General features: G+C 41.1%; 1 protein-coding gene across 8 annotated transcripts in view; it reads right to left on the reverse strand.

Moving 5' to 3' along the window:
- The window catches only part of LOC140469377 (nucleus accumbens-associated protein 2-like), a 112,662-nt gene that overhangs the window by 63,197 nt on the left and 32,197 nt on the right, over window positions 1–17,268 (reverse strand). For 7 of the 8 annotated variants that reach the window (XM_072565830.1, XM_072565829.1, XM_072565833.1 and 4 more), the window contains one exon: window positions 16,650–16,756. The exons of the other annotated variant lie outside the window; for it this stretch is intronic. The gene's annotated coding sequence lies outside the window, so the exon portion shown is untranslated. The remainder of the gene's footprint in view (window positions 1–16,649; window positions 16,757–17,268) is intronic. 8 annotated transcript variants of the gene reach the window in all.

The following is a 17,268-nucleotide window of genomic DNA, read 5'->3' on the forward strand; positions in this document are numbered from 1 at the left end:
TCCTTCCTATGAAAGGATGAACAAAATTGTATGTGGTATTCTAAAAGTGGCTTCACCAATGTCCTGTATACCCACAACATGACATTTCAACTCCTATACTCCTATGTTCTGACCAATGAAAGCAAGCATGCTAAATACCTCCTTCACCACCCTTCCTACCTGCGACTCCACTTTCAAGCAACTGTGCACTTGCACACCTAAGTCTCCGTTTGTCAACACTTCCCGGGGCTCTACCATTAACTGTACAAATCCTGCTCTAGCTTGTCTTACCAAAATGCAACAGCTCACATTTACCTAAACTAAAGTCCATCAGCCATCCCTCAGTCCTTACTTCAGCAAGTATTCCTTAATTTTATATTCTAAACGTTTGGAGACCTCTCAAGGACATATGTCAAAGCCACAAATATCTGATTCCAATCACATTTGGGAGGTGATAGCCCAGTTGACATCCTGGGGACCTGGTTCAAATCAATAGATCCAGGTGATGTTCTGGGGAGCCAGTTCAAACCCTGCCATGGCAGACGGTAGAATTTGAATTCAATAGAAATCTGGGATGAAGAAACCATCACACATTGCCAAGAAAAACCCCATCTAGTTCACTGAAATGCTTTATGGAAAGAAATATGGCATTCTTGCCTGGTCTGTCCAATATGTGAATCCAAACCCACAGCAACGTGGCTGACTCTCAACAATTAGGGATAGATAATAAATATTGGCCCAGCCAACAACATCCACATTCCATGAAGGGAAAAAAAATGATTGCAACGCCAAGGGTTAAGCTGATTTTACAGCAGCAATCAGGCAGTAGAGATGCTCAGACTATTATGGGAGGGTCCAATAGAATGCCTACAATGAGATAACATGCATTAGAAAAATACATTCTCAGATATTGTTGAAGTGCAGAATCCTCGACCATAAAACATTAAAGCAGAGTTCAGAAATAGCCTTCAAAACAGAATTAGTTGCTCAAGTTATTCCAATTGAATGATGGGAAGATAGAAATCATCGGAGTTTGGACAAAAACCAAAACTATTCCCTACCTGTTATCGCCCCCCACTTCCTGGCAGGTCAGAAATTAAACCAGACCCTCAGAAACTTTCCCACTATTTCTGACACCACCTATACACACCATCACAAAAGGCCATCTCCATATAATCATCTGACCTGGCTCCTGCCTCAGATTATCAGCTCTTGAAACCCACAATCATGCCTTCATTTCCTCTAGTTTTGACTATTTCAATGTACTCCGAGTGTCCTACATTGGATGTCCTAAAGTTTGAAGAAAACAAAGTTCTGGAGTCCATGTCTTAACTTGCAGCAAATCTCATTCCTTTATCACCCCAGCGCTCAACTGATCTACAATGGATTCTTTATTTTATTTCATCCAGATTTTCAAATGCTTCCATGGTGTCATACCTGCTTATACCTGTAACGGACTTAAATTTACAAATTGCGATATCTGTGCTCCTCTGCCTCGAGCATCCCCTATTTTCATTGCTCCATGGTTTGTGGGCAGATGTTCAATGCCTGAAGCCCAAGCTCTCAGGTGCTCTCCTCACATCTCTTTACCTCAAGCATTGCATGTAACCTGCGTCTTTGACCAAAATGTCAGATATTTCACCAAATAACATCTTCCTATGGTGGTGCTGATGTCATATTTTTAATTTATTAGGCTTCCATGAAGCACCATGGGGCATTTTATCACTTATAAGGTGCTAAAGTACAAGTTATTGCTGCTGTTGAGAAAAAGGAATATCAAAGAGTTCAGGGATTGACCAGCTAAGTGGGAGTAGACTAGTTAACATGGAGAAAAATAAATGTTACTGTGTTGGAACATTCAGATTCTGTTACTGTTTGCCATCTGCTCTTCGATCAATGTTTTAGAATCTTTCACTATACTAAAGACAGCTTTTATTGTAGTGGTTCTTATACACAATATGGCACAACTTTGGAAAAGGATTTTTACTGTGAAAGTACAAAACTAAAGAATTCCTTGCAAATATGGAATCTGAACTTTATCAAAAAGGCATTAAAAAATAAAGAGCTTTCCCAACCACCAAAACGACTGTTGACAATTTCTTGATATATCAATAACAGGCATGACAGATTGAATTGTTTGACATCTACTGTTCTTTCACTGCTGGGGCTTGGACTGAATCCAACTAGAGATGAAATGTTCATTTCTCTAATAATTCTGAACAAACATTTTAAACTTACTTCCTATTGGGTGCTATTCAAAAGCATTTGGTTGATAACAAATCAGTTCAGGACAAAATTGCAGGATGGGGAAAATGCAGCGATCCAGTGTCACAGCTCACTTCAGAAAATGGAGGCATTTTGACGCAATAAAATACAGGTAGCTCTTTCCTTCAGTCAGGATATCCCTGAATCTTGAAAGAATTTATGCTGAGTCAGAGTAGGAAAAAAAGCACTAATGTTTCAGCTCAGAGCACAACATTCATCTCAATGCTCAATTCTACTCGTAAACAAAATTTTAAAAAAATTAAAACCCAAGGGTTTATCAGCTCAGACCATGCAAGTTGAAGATCCAAAGAAATGCTCATCAGGAAGCAGGTAGAAAAAATGTTAACAGAATTACAGAGAAGTTTAACCTTCACACCACAGCATTGAACATGTTTAATGGGATCATTAACAAGTCAGAAACGATTGCTGAATAATTTACTTTCAGCTGTCACAAGACTAACTGTTTGAAGCACCACAAGAGTACATTTGTAAATATGCCAATGCTCATTTAAAGTTTGCTGCATCTCTGCACAAGCTTAGTTTTCCCACAGACAATTCAACTAAAATGTTTTTTTTGGCAGAATAAGTATTCGTTGACCATTTACCCTTGGTAAGCATAAGCCAAAAAGGAAAATAGCTTCACAATTCAAGATTTGCTTAAAATCTGCTGTTAATTTATCCATTCTGCAAAATTGCCCTTCAAAAGATAAAGTAATAATCCTCCCACCCCCAAAAGTGCCAAGCTTGAGGAGGTTTTTTTTAAGTTGCCGCCATAAAGTCATGGGTTTCAGGGTAAAAACAAATGTCATTGGTCTGGTAGGAATAAATCTTCCCTAGAAGCACAATGGGAATTTGATTCAAGCTTTTTAAAAATGCTAGCAGGAAAGACTGATATAAGTTTTCAAATTAAATACACTAGCTGGTCAACTCAATTTCCTTTAAAAAGCACTATAATATTTAATATGTGCAATGAAATGCATTTTAGACATTACTACTGTATGTTCGATGAGAGACAGGATTTGCTGTTGGTCTAACAAAGGCAGTATTTAATCAACATTGGCATAACATTCATTTACAGGGACTGCAAAAGCGGAATCCCAATTTTATTAAATTGTAGGTGTGGATTATTTTTATAGTGCTTTGGGGACTGCATTCCACATCGGTCCATTATTTCAATGAAATTGTTGTTCTATTTTGCATATATTTCTTTATTTACATATTTTATCCCCTAGTTATTTTAAAGCTAATGAATAATTTGGTTTTGAGCAATAATTTGGACAAAAAAATATTTAGCTGTCCTAGTCAGCAGTGCACTACCTGGGAGTAATCCTCAGATTTCACAGAAGTCAGATGTAACTTTTTGGGGTTGATTTACCACAGCATGCCTAGAGGTATTTGACAGCAAACCAGAGATATGGTATAAATGGATACTGAATGAGAGGTTTGGTGTAATGATATTGCTTGTGCTTGTTGGCAGGGAACAGATCACTGTCTGGGGGGTGAAAACATTTGGCACTTGATCAAGGAATTTCCATAAATACTGATGATTAAAGCTTTCAAAATTCAATGCTTTGGTACAAATTGATGATTAGCATGCTTACATTACGTCTCTCAGCTACAGGACAGACATACATATGCACAGAAAATAAAAAAAATGAAAATAGTGAATTCTAGAAACCTGAAATAAAAACAAGTAGTACTCAAAATACTCAACAGGAAAGACAATAGTTTGGAGGGAAAAGCAGAACTATTGCTTCAGATCGATGACCTTTCAGCAGGACTAATCATCAGTTTCCATTAATTCTAATGTAAGGGCATCAACATGAAACATCAAGTTAGTTTCTTTTCCACAGAGGTTGTCTTAACTGATAATTACTTCCAGCACCTTTAATTTAGTTTTGACAAATTTGTTAGCATAAATAAAATACAAGTTCAGATTAGATACAACTGAGTGTTGAGGGAGATGTATACAAAAATCAATTCCATCAGTTGACTGAAGGGTGTGAATATACACCATATGGTAATTTAGGTACATCACATGCTCACACGAACAATATAACTCAGTTTTTGGCATCACACAGATTTGGACAAAAATAAATCCTAAAGCTAGACTTTATATAGAGACTCAAATAAATTTCATTTCCTAAGAGAGATAGAATGAGGTTTCAGACTGAACATTTTTTAAATTACTGTATCGTAATTTGAAGTCGGTCCGTACTACTATACAGGCCACATTTGGCCTTATCATGTCCCAACCGATTTTATAGGAAGTTCTTCAAGTACCCAATTTCCTCTTGAAATCACTGACCCTGCCTTCTTCACCCTCATGGGAAGAGTTTCAGGTCATTGCCTCTTGCTGCATAAAATTCTCCTTCACATTCACCCTCTTTTGCTTACCCATGAAAAAACACATGGTACAGGGTCTACAGGTGCACAACCAGTCATTATGAACAGCTTTTCTTTTCTTAATTCATGTGGGATGTAGGTGTCGCTAGCTGACTGATATTTATTGTTTGTCCCTGGTTGCTCTTACGAAGGTGTGGGTGAACTGTCTTCTTGAATCTCTGCTGTGGCTTGACCCACAATGCCGATAGGGATGGAACTCCAGGATTTGGACCCAGCAACAGTGAAGGAACAGTGATACATTTCTAAGTCAGGACAGTGAGTGGCTTGGAGGAGAACTTGAAGATGGTGGCGTTCCCATCTATCTGGTGCCCTTGTCCTTCGAGATGGAAGTGGCTGTGGATTTGGAACATGCTGAGTACCTTTGGTGAATTGCTGCAGTGCATCTTGTAGATAGTACATACTGTGGGGACTGAGGGTCCATGGTGTAGGGATGGATGCTTGTGGATGTAGTGTCAATCAAGTGGGCTCTTTGGTCCTGGATGCTATCAACATTCTTGAGTGTTATTGAAGCTGCACCCATCCAGGCCAGTGGGGAGTACTCCATCACACTCCTGACTTGTGCCTATTGGACAGGTTTTGAAGAGTCAGGGGGCGAGTTACTCAGCACAATATTCTTAGCTTCTGACCTGCTCGTAGCTATTGTGTTTCTGTGGCAAGTCCAGCTGAGTTTCTGGTCAATTGTCAGACCCAGGATATTGATATTAAGGGATTCAGTGAAGGTAACACCATTGAATATGAAGGGGCAATGGTTACACTGTCTCTTATTGGAGATGTCATAGCCTGACATTTGTGTGGCATGAATGTTACTTGCCCCTTATTAGCCTATGCCTGAATATTGTCCAGATCTCGATACATTTGAACATGGACTGCTTTCATATGAGGAATTGCAAATGGTGCTGAACGCTATGCAATCATTGGCAAACAACCCCACTTCTGACCTTGAGGTAAGGAAAGCCACTGATGAAGCAGCTGAAGATGCTGGGACTGATGACACTATCAAGGAACTCCGACAGAGATGTCATGGAGCTGAGATGACTGGCATTCAACAACCATGACTATCTTCATGAGCAAAGAGCATTTTACCCTGATAATCTACGATTCAAGTTTTGCTAGGGCTCCTTGATACCACACTCTGTCAAATGCAGTCACTCTCACCTCTGGAATGCAGCTCTTTTGTCCATGTTTGAACACAGGCTGTAATGAGGTCTGAAGCTGACTAGCCTTGTCAGAACCCAAATTGGGCAGTGAGGTGGTGCTTCTTAATAGCATTGTCGACACCTTCCATCACTTTACTGATTAACAAGAGCAAAGACTAGATTAGAGTGGTGCTGGAAAAGCACAGCAGTTCAGGCAGCATCCGAGGAGCAGTAAAACCGATGTTTTGGATAAAAGCCCTTCATCAGGAATATAGGCAGAGAGCCTGAAGGGTGGAGAGATAAGTGAGAGGAGAGTGGGGATGGGGAGAAAGCAGCATAGAGTACAATAGGTGAGTGGAGGAGGGGATGAAGGTGATAGGCGGAAAAGATGATAGGCGGAAAAGATGATAGGCAGGTAGGTCAAGTCATGGGGACAGTTACTGAGCTGGAAGTTTGGAACTGGGGTAAGGTGGGGGAAGGGGAAAATGAGGAAACTATTGAAGTCCACATTGATGCCCTGGGGTTGAAGTGTTCCAAGACGGAAGATGAGGCGTTCTTCCTCCAGGCCCAGGACCTCCAACTCCTCAGCAGAGTGGAAGGGGGAGTTGAAATGTTGGGCCACTGGGCGGTGTGGTTGATTGGTGTGGGTGTCCCAGAGATGTTCCCTAAAGCGCTCCGCTAGGTGGTGTCCAGTCTCCCCAATGTAGAGGAGACTGCATCGGGAGCAATGGATACAATAAAAGGTATTGGTGGATGTGCAGGTAAACCTTTGATGGATGTGGAAGGCTCCTTAAGGGCCTTGGTTGGAGGTGAGGCAGAAAGCGTGGGCGCAGGTTTTGCAATTCCTATGGTGGCAGGGGAAGGATGGAAGAGTGTGTTGTGGGGGGGGGGGGGGCGTGGACCTGACCAGGTAGTCACGGAGGGAACGGTTTTTGTGGAAAGCGGAAAGAGGTGGGGAGGGAAATATATCCCTGGTGGTGGGGTCCGTTTGGGGGTAGCGGAAACACCCCCCATCACCAAACCATCATCTCCCAGACCTCTTCCTACCGCCCCCTTGACCATGACCCCACCCCCATCACCAAACCATCATCTCCTAGACCATAAAGAACCTCATCACCTCAAAAGATCCCCCACCCACAGCTTCCAACCTCATAGTCCAGGAACCCCACACTGCCCGGTTCTACCTCCTTCCCATGATCCATAAGCCTGACCACCCTGGCCGACCCATTGCCTCAGCATGCTCCTGCCCCACTGAACTCATCTCTACCTACCTCGACACTGTCCTATCCCCCCTAGTCCAGGAACTCACCACATACGTTCGAGACACCACCCACGCCCTCCACCTCCTTCAAGACTTCCGTTTCACTGGCCCCTAATGCCTCATCTTCACCATGGATATCCAATCCCTCTACACCTTCATCCGCCATGACCAGGGCCTCCAAGCCCTCCGTTTCTTCCTCTCCCAACGTCCCCAACAGTACCCTTCCACCGACACACTCATTCATCTGGCCGAACTGGTCCTCACCCTTAACAATTTCTCCTTCAAATCCTCCCACTTCCTCCAGACCAAAGTGCCCAGACCATGGGCACCCATACGGGCCCCAGCTATGCCGGTCTCTTTGTTGGCTACGTAGAACAGTCCATCTTCCGTAATTACACTGGCACCACTTCCCACCTCTTCCTCCGCTACATTGATGACTGCATTGGCGCCACCTCGTGCTCCGCGAGGTTGAGCAATTCATCAACTTCACCAACACATTCCACCCTGACCTTAAATTTACCTGGACCATCTCTGACACCTCCCTCCCCTTCCTGGACCTCTCCATCTCCATCAATGATGACCGACTTGACACTGACATTTTTTACAACATTTCAACTCCCCCTCCCCCTCCCACTCTGCCGAGGACATGGAGATCTTGGGCCGCCTTCACTGCCGCTCCCTCACCACCAGACGCTTGGAGGAAGAACGCCTCATCTTCCGCCTCGGAACACTTTGACCCCAGGGCATCAATGTGGACTTCAACAGTTTCCTCATTTCCCCTTCCCCCACCTCACTCCAGTTCCAAACTTCCAGCTCAGCACTGTCCCCATGACTTGTCCTACCTGCCTATCTTTTTTTCCCACCTATCACCTTCACCCCTCCCCCACTCACTTATTGTACTCTATACTACTTTCTCCCCACCCCCACACTCCTCTCACTTATCTCTCCACCTTTCAGGCTCTCTGCCTGTATTCCTGATGAAGGGCTTTTGCCCGAAACGTCGATTTTACTGCTCCTCAGATGCTGCCTGAACTGCTGTGCTTTTCCAGCACCACTCTAATCTAGACTCTGGTTTCCAGCATCTGCAGTCATTGTTTTTACTTGATTAGCAAGAGCAGACTGATGGGGTGGTAATTCAGCAGATTGAATTTGTCTTGCTGCGTGCAGAAGGCAAAAATAGACAAGATGCCTATTTTGTAGCTGTGCTGGAACAGCCTGGCTATGGGTGCAAGTTCTGGAGCACCAGTCTTCAGTACTATTGCCAGAATATTGTTAGGGGCTATAGTCTTTTCAGCATCCAGTGCAACCATTCTTAATATCACATGCGGTGAACTGAATTGGTTGAAGACCAGCATCTGAGATACTGGGGACCTGTGGAGGAGACAGATGGATCTGTCACTTCTGTTTGAAGATTGTAGCATATGCTTCAGGCTTATCTTTTGCACTGATGCGCTATGCTCGATCATAGAGAATAGAGATAAGTCTTGCGCCTCTTTACTGAAGTTGCTTAAATGGCCACCACCATTCAAGACTGAATGTGGCAGCACTGCCAAACTTAAATCTGATCATTGATTGCTGTTTTGCAGCTTTATGACACTATTTTTAGGTGCGCCATCCTTCACTCTTCATTGAACCAAGGAAGACACCCTGATGGTAACAGTAGACTGGGGGAATGCCAGCCACAAGGCTACAGATGGAGTCGGAACATAATTCAGCTTCTGCCGATAGCTTAAAGCATCTCATGAAAGGTCAGTCTCAAGTTATTAGATCTGTCTGAAGTCTCCCCCATTTAGTACAATGAATGTGCCATTTCACAGTGCAAGTGTTATCAATGTGATGATAAGACTTTGTCACCACAAAGACTGGGCAGTGGTCACTCATCCATGGACAGATACATCTGCCGCAGGAAGATGGGTGAATACACAATGTCAAGTATGTTTTCCCCTCACCACCTGCTACAGACCGGTGTGGCAGCAATGCCTTTTAGGGACATGACCAGCTCAACCAGTAGTGCTGTTGCTGAGCCTCTCGGTGGTCAATTACTGAAATAGAACATAGAACATAGAACAATACAGCACAGAACAGGCCCTTCGGCCCACGATGTTGTGCCGAACTTCTATCCTAGATTAAGCCATTCAGAGTACATTCTGTGCTCTTGCTATCTTCAGTGCTTCCACCCAGCACTCTTCAACATTGACCATTCATTCATTAGCCAAGGGAGGACGGTGCACAATACGAAGCTCAAAACTTTATTCATGTTTGACCTAATGCCATGAGACTTCATGGCATCCAGAGTCAGAGTCAATGACTAAAACACCCTTCTGACTGTATATCACTGTGCTGCCACCTCTGCTGGGCCTATCCTGTTGGTGGAAGTGTACACAACCAGGGATAGTGATGGCAGCATCTGTATGGACACTTTCTGTAAGATAATGATGCCAGGCTTTGCTTGACTAGTCTGTGAGGCAGATCTTCCAATTTTGACACCAGCCCCAGATGTTGAGGAAAACTTTGAAGATTTGAAAAGGTTGTTTTCTTTATGTCAATGCAGTGTCTGGTGCCTAAATCGATACCAGGTGATATTCTTTCTCAACACTTTATAGCGATTGTTACAATTGAATGGGTTGCTAGGCCATTTCAAAGACCAGTACGCAGTCAATCACAATGGGTGGGTCCGGAGTCACATATAATCCAGACCAGGTAAGGATGGCAGATTTTCTGTGCTAAAGGATAGGTTTTCTGAAAATTGTCAGTGGTTTCAGTCATCATTAGACTCTTAATTCCAGATACTTAAATGAATTCAAACTCCATTGTGTGTCACGATTCAAATCCAAGTCCTCCAGTCACTACCCGAATTTCTGGATTAATAATCCAATGGCAATACCACTAGGCTTGGCCATTCCTAGATGTAAACATTATAACTTTTTAGTTTTCTGTATTTTTGATTGCAGACTGAAATGGATAAAGGACTGGTTTAAAATCCAAAAGATCATTGAAGGGTCACAGTACATTTTTTTTAAAAAAAGTAACGAAACACTCATTGCACATTTTGTTTACACAGCTATTTGCTCAAGTAGTAGTGGAAGAAAAGCTGGACACAGAATCAAATATGAATTCAGCTGGCTACAAGTAACTGATTGGTCTGTAGACTAGTGACCAGTTATTAATGGCAAAGGACTCCTGCCTACCAAAAACTCTGACTGGCTCCCAGGTAGCTGAGCAGCTTGGCTATGTGAATGTGTGGCAGACCTCTAGAAAGAAGTGGGTTTTTTTGCCTCTGCAGTGTAAAAGCATCTCAAGTTTGAAGATAGTTTTGTTTTCCCTCAGCAGATGATGCAAGCTTAAAGTAGGCCAAAGCAAGTGGAAAGATCTGGAGAAGGAGAATCAAACAGCAGCATGCTTTGCTAAACCAAAAAAGCAATCTGTGAGCAGGGCCCATTGAATTGCCTTCCCATCATACCCATGTTAGCTTGTCTAAATGCATGCGTAGGGTGATGTTTATAAAAGGGGTTAGACTTTTCACTAGTCAGTCATCGATCTATGTGGTTCATCCGTAACTATACTACATATTTGGGATAAAATCTTAAGAATAAAACACGGTTTGTACTTTTGTCAACCTGGGTCTAAAAGGCAGATGTTTGGAGCATTTTACAGACTTTTATGACATCTTTTATGACAACTTCAGGAATAGTAGGGCTTGATTTCCAGCCGTGTACCCCAGTGAAGCATAATGACAATAAAATGACCACTGAGACTGACACCAAGTTTGATGTGCACCACCACCCACTGAGAATCTTAAAATAAATAAACTAATTGAAAAATTATGACTTCTAGTCATTATTTGGTTTTGTTACAGATAATATGTCTGGATTTTCTATTGGTTTTTTTGGCACAATATGTCAGAAATCCAGCTCAACACAGTATAGTAGTTGGGATGACATGTTGAGGCTGTACAGGACATTGGTGAGGCCACTTTTAGAATTCTGTACATCCTTCTAGAGGGAAGGATGTTGTTAAACTTAGAGGGTGTGGAAAAGATTTACAAGGACATTGCCGGGGCTGGAGGATGAGTTTTTGGAGAGACTGAATACCTGAGCAGAGACAAAGAAGTGACCTTAGAGGTTTCTAAAATCATGAGGGGCATGGATAGGATGAATAACCAAGGTTTTTCCTAGAGTGGGGAAGTCCAAAACTACACAGAGGGGATAGATTTTTTTTAAAAAATGACCGTACAGATAACTCTGTCACGCAGAGGGTGGTGCATGTATGGAATGAATTTCTAGAAGAAATGATGGAGGTGGGTGCAATTACAACATTTATAAGGCATCTGGATGGGTATATGATTAGAAAGTGCCTGAAGGGATACAGGCCAAATGCTGGCAAATGGGTATAGGTCAGATTGGGATGGCTTAATGCTGCAGACGTGTTGAACCATAGGATCTGTTACCATGCTGTATGACTTTGTAAAACCACAACTTATACTGGAATCTTAAGTACAGATCATGCTCAGCACAATTAAAGTGGCTGTGAATTTCTACAAAAAGATGTCATAATACTAGAAGTTACCAATAAAAACTGGCCAAGTCAAAGATCAACTTTTTGTCACCACATGACGCACTTGCTTCCAGGTTTTCCAAAGCAATTGAGGTTTTTGTTTAAATAAACCATTTTAAAATTTACATAATGTAAACCACGAACTGGTGCATTCAACAAAATGCAAATGAGCACAGTATTCTTGGGTCTCCTTGTGCTGCTAACAAATACTTGAAGTGTGAGGCAAGGGGAATATTTTTAAGCATCATCTTACTGTGGCTTTATCTTGCCATGAGGCTGCAAGAAATAGCAAGGTCATGTTACAATGCATCACTTCCTGTGATGCACGTGTCTTTTAGCTCAATCACAGACTTAAGTCAAACAACAAAAGCAAGCTCATTTTTATATTACAATGTGTAACTAGATGGTCAATTACACGCAAAGCAGAAACCTCCCCAAATATTTTTCATCCGACTGTACAAGACCTAGATATGTGCACAATACAGCCTTCTGAGTCAGAGAAGCTGGACTCTCAGAACTAATTTCTCAGAAAAGAAAATGTGTATGCCAAAAAGTATAAACCTCCCAGTGTATCTTTGCTTTTTAATTCTTTAGTTAAGTAATATTGATGCTTCACTGAGGGCAGCATATTTTCTACCAGCATCATTAATCATTTGCTCTCTGCCTGCACCCTTACCTTGAAACTCAATCCCTGAACAAAACACATCGATGAATCCTGGTTTTAGAGGCCAACTCAAAAATACAAGCATGGTGCAATTAAGTTGTAAATTAATTGTTCAAAGTCAGGCAGCTCAGGTACCAGGTGAAGACAATTTAAAAATTCTCACCATTCATCGCTCAGAATACAAATAGCTCAACATGCAAAATATACTGTAACACTTCATTTGGGGAGATTTTTCAATGTAAGCAAACTGCTGAACTCAGTTACATTTACCTATGCTGTGTAAATGAACTCCATTGCACAGCATCACTTCACTACACCAAACACTAGCCAGAAACAGAGAGGAACATATTAATGCAGCCCATATATGCACTAGGAGTTTGAAAAAAAGTATTCCGACAACCAAAGAGCACAGCAAAAGTAACCTGGTTGCATATGTACACTATGAAGCTAGGATACAGCTTTACAAAGGCAAATAGCATACAGTTAAGGTTTTACAGATTGGAAACAGATTCGTATTTGCAGTCATGAGTATCTATCTACTTTAGTTATTATTCAACACTTGGCCTAGAACCTTCTTTGGTTTGGCATTTCATGTCTTAGGCTAAGTACTACATAAATATTTGGGGTGAGAATTCTCAGATCAACACCCTTTCAAGCAGAGAGTCTCAGATACACACCACCTTAAAAACTCATTTAAACCTCATGCTCCTTACCTTAAATCTATGCCCAGTTATTAATCTCTTGACTGAGGAGAAAAGTGCTTTCCCATTTGAGAATATTAAATTGGAGATGGTTTAGAAAAGATTTACCAGAATGCTGCTGGGACAGGACAGTTTGAGTTGTAGAGAGAGGCTGTGACTTTTTTCACTGGAGTAGTTAGTATGCAGCAATGGAAGTAATCCAGAGATTACAACACTCAAGCTCCTGCTTCTACCCAGTTCCTTAAATTCTTGCTGTAGAATCTCATCCCATGTTATTGAGACCAATGTGAACCATGACCTCTGACTGTGCCTTCCCTCTCAGTGCCCCGCTGTAGTTCATTCTGTACATTCCTTGTCTGTATATCCCTGTCTGTACTCCCCACTATCAAATTGCCCGCCACTATTGCTTTTCCTGGTTTTCTCCTCTTGCCTTGTGCAGCTGGCCATTGCTCCTTTGTGGAGTGCAGACAGTCATTCCTATCATTTTCCAACACAAAAATTTTGAGATGCATACTTGGGCTTTCCTGACTATCCGCCTGTGTTCTGACTGTTGGTCACAGATTTCTTAATCCGACAGGTGACCACATCTAAAGACATGCTATTCATCTAGATTTCGGCTTTGTGGATGCATTGCAGTGTCTCCAGCTAGGGCTCAAACTTGTCAAACCAGCTGCTGCCTGCAGAATTGTCAAGACAGCAGAAATATCCAAAATTTCCTACATACTGCTGGTTGTGCAACACACTGCAAAATGCACCAATGGTTCTCTCCCATTTCGAGATTCTATTCTCCATTAATAGAAAAACCTCTTCAGGCACCTCTAAAAGCTGCACAGGCAAAGGAGAATGCAATTCAGCTGGTTTCACATTGAATTGGCACTACCACACACAAATCTGGCATGGAAAATTATAGGATTAAAAATCAATTCAATCTTCATCCTATCAGTGGAGTGATATTTTTCAATGAAGTTTATTCTCACCAACACACCCCAGCCTGGTCAGGGCACAATACTGTTTTTTCTCACCTCATTTTTACAGATTGGATTTATTGTTGTTACATGTATTGAGAATGTGAAAAGTATTGCTTCCAAGGACCATACAAACTGCACAGGTAACAGAACAGAGTGCAGAATATAGTGTTACAAATGTAGAGAAGGTACAGAGAGATCAATATTAACATTTGAGAGGGCCATTCAAAAGCCTAATAACAGCTAAGAAGCTATTCTTGAATTTGTTTGTACGCATATTCAAACTATTATATCTTCTGCGTGATGGAAGAGGATGGAAAATATAGCCTGGTTGGGAGAAATTTTTGATTATGTGGCTACTTTCCAGAGGCAATGTGAAGTAAAGGTGGAATCAATGGATGGAAGGCTGGTTTACTTGATGCACTGGGCTGTGCTCATGACTCACTAGGTTCTTGCAGTCTTGTGAACAGCAGTTGATGCGACTAACCTCTGGAAGCACTTCATAATTATAGAGGCCAGAGCCACTGGGCAGTACTCATTGAGGCAAGCAACATGAGTTTTTTTTGGCAGTGGAATGATTGACACAGGTGGGGAGTTTTACCACAACAACCTGGTTTTCTTTGAGCAGTAGCGTCAACGAGACAGCATGTGTCATTCATGCCCACGTGAAGTTAAACAAGACTACCCTAGTTCATCTAGGTGGATCCCTAAAACAACAGGAACTAGATCACAGCAGAATCAGAAGGAGTCCAGGTGTAAAGAACCTTGTGATAACTATTGTAGCACTCTGGATATAACATTCAGCTAATCAGACTCAAACAGTGGAAACAACACACATTCAGTCATCTATTTGGTGTGTTGTTAATGGGTTACAAAACACGTTCTACACCAAAAAAAAATTCTTTTTCACACATACACTGTAATAGTTCAATTGTGTTAAGTCCCTGCTGATAAAATGATTTAGATTGCGATGATTTGACAGTTCTGTTGCAAAACAACTCTGATGGTTTTGGTGGCGAGGGCAAGGTGGGAGAAAAAAGAATAAAAAAAAGCTTCTCTAGATACCAGATAACAAATTTCTAAGTAGAAAATATTTACACCTACACCAACGCAACAATGAGATTTAACCAGAGTTTACAGTAGGAAATTCAGTGATGCAAGAGAGAAAAAAACTTTTCACGTTCAGGCATTCAGCTATTCAACACAAAATGGTTCAACAATTTCCTTCAATATTTATAGCAGCACTTTTTTTTTTAAAAAAATGTACTGTAAATCCTGCTGATTCAGAAGAGAAAAATCACAATCATTCATGAAGCAAAAGAGGCTCCAAATTTAGCATGCAGTATTAAACAGGCACAGTTTTATTTGCTCAGAGCAAATGTCACATTTGGACGGTTTTAGTCAAGGATGAAATTAAGCTCAATAATCCTTCCCTGCCTCTAAGTGCTCCATATTTCTTAAGAGGGAAAGGCTTGATTCAGTGGGTGAGACTATTAAATTTCAGTGGATGTCAGGTTAATATTTCTAATAGGTGACAGTCCAAGTACTATAACTCTTGTATGTGAATCAATTAATAATCAGTATTGACAGTGCAAAATGATCCCAAATTCATTTCGATGTGTCAGGTCCTAACAACACTTGCACATACACTGCCACAAACAACAGAACCTGGGTTTTAGGTCAGCCCAAACTGATATGATGATAGCTTCACATGCCTGCAAAGATTTTACATAAAAATTAATGTGGATAAGATTTGTGGGCTATAACATAAAAAATAGCAGCCTCATTGAGAGAGCATTGCCTCAGCCTTAAGCAGATGTCTAGATTCCAACCAGAAGATATGATTTCATTACAATTATTCTACTGTTCAGTCCCAATGTCTATTAAAGGCCTTAAATTCCACCCATTAAAATGTGTAAGATCACCATAACTCAGCCACCAAATGAGATGAGCTGTAGAACTGAACTGTGAACTGCTATTAAGACTGGCAAAGAATTGACTGTAGTACATATTTTGTAGTGTCAGCTGTGACTCAATTGGTAGCATTTTTGCCTTTAAGCCAATAAGGCCCAGGCCCAGTCTTCCTATTTTGATCGCTATAAGCGATCCCATGGCATTTCTTTTGAAAAAGAGCACAAGAGTTATCCACTGTATCCTAACCAATATTCATCTCTCAATCTACATCACAAAAAACAGATTATTGGTCATTATCACACTACTCTCCTTTGATGTATGCTGTCCAGACATTGGGTATACATTTCCCACAATACAAGCATGAGTATATTTCAAACATACTTACCTAGGTATGAAGTGCTTAGAGACGTCCAATGATTGCAAAAAACTCTACATTAATGCAGTTTAGGTAACTCCTTGAATTTAGGCAAACAGCACAATATGTGTACATGACTTGCATATTAATTTCCTTTGACGTGAATTATTAATTCTTATCTCCAATGTTTCCACCCATGACACACCAAACCCAAAGGAACCAAATACAAATTGCGTTGATAGCCTTCCATGCGATATAACAATTTGTGCCATGGTGATCAAATTAGCATTCATTAAGAGAAAAACACATAGATTGGCCTCAGTATATAAGCAGGCACACTAATCCAGATTAAATAATTATATATTTCAGTTTCAAAAATTAACATTAATTGGTTTTAAAACAAGGACATAGAAACATTTACTTATCCCATGATAAGAACTCGAACTTACCGGAGAACACAGCCACACGGTCAAAAGGGGCATTTACTGCTTGATATATTCTGCAGCAAATCCAGCTGGATCAGCAAAAATATTGCTCAATATTTTCTTAGCCAGAGCTGTGCACAAGCAGAGAGAAGAGAGAGAGGAAAGTTTTTTTAAAAAAGTGATTCCTGTTCAGAACAGCTACTCTGTAATAAGAGAAGTCAATTTGCACATGTACAAGATGATGATTAAACGGAGTTCTGCTGTGATATCCCATGGCCTGATGGTAAATACGTACCCTAGTACATCACTTGGCCAAGATATTTATGAAAATCAACAATCCATCAATGAGTGTAAGCAACTTCAGGGTTGGAAATGTGCATTTCTATTTAAGAGAACTTAGAGAGGAATCTTTTTTCTGGATTTGAACCCAAGGCACAACAGCAAACAAACTGAAGTTACAAGTTTAACCACAGCTAATGCAGAAACAACCAGGTAAGTTTCGTTCAAGACAGACACTCCAGATCTCCCAATTTTCTGCAATCTGGAGCAAAGCAGCAAAGTCTGCTGTCATTTGTAATATATTGGTTGATTAATGATGGTCAAAAAATATGTTTTTAAATAGGCCAGTCAACAGATGTATACT

Source organism: Chiloscyllium punctatum, chromosome 49 (genome assembly GCF_047496795.1).
Source record: "Chiloscyllium punctatum isolate Juve2018m chromosome 49, sChiPun1.3, whole genome shotgun sequence".
Classification (NCBI taxonomy): domain Eukaryota; kingdom Metazoa; phylum Chordata; class Chondrichthyes; order Orectolobiformes; family Hemiscylliidae; genus Chiloscyllium; species Chiloscyllium punctatum.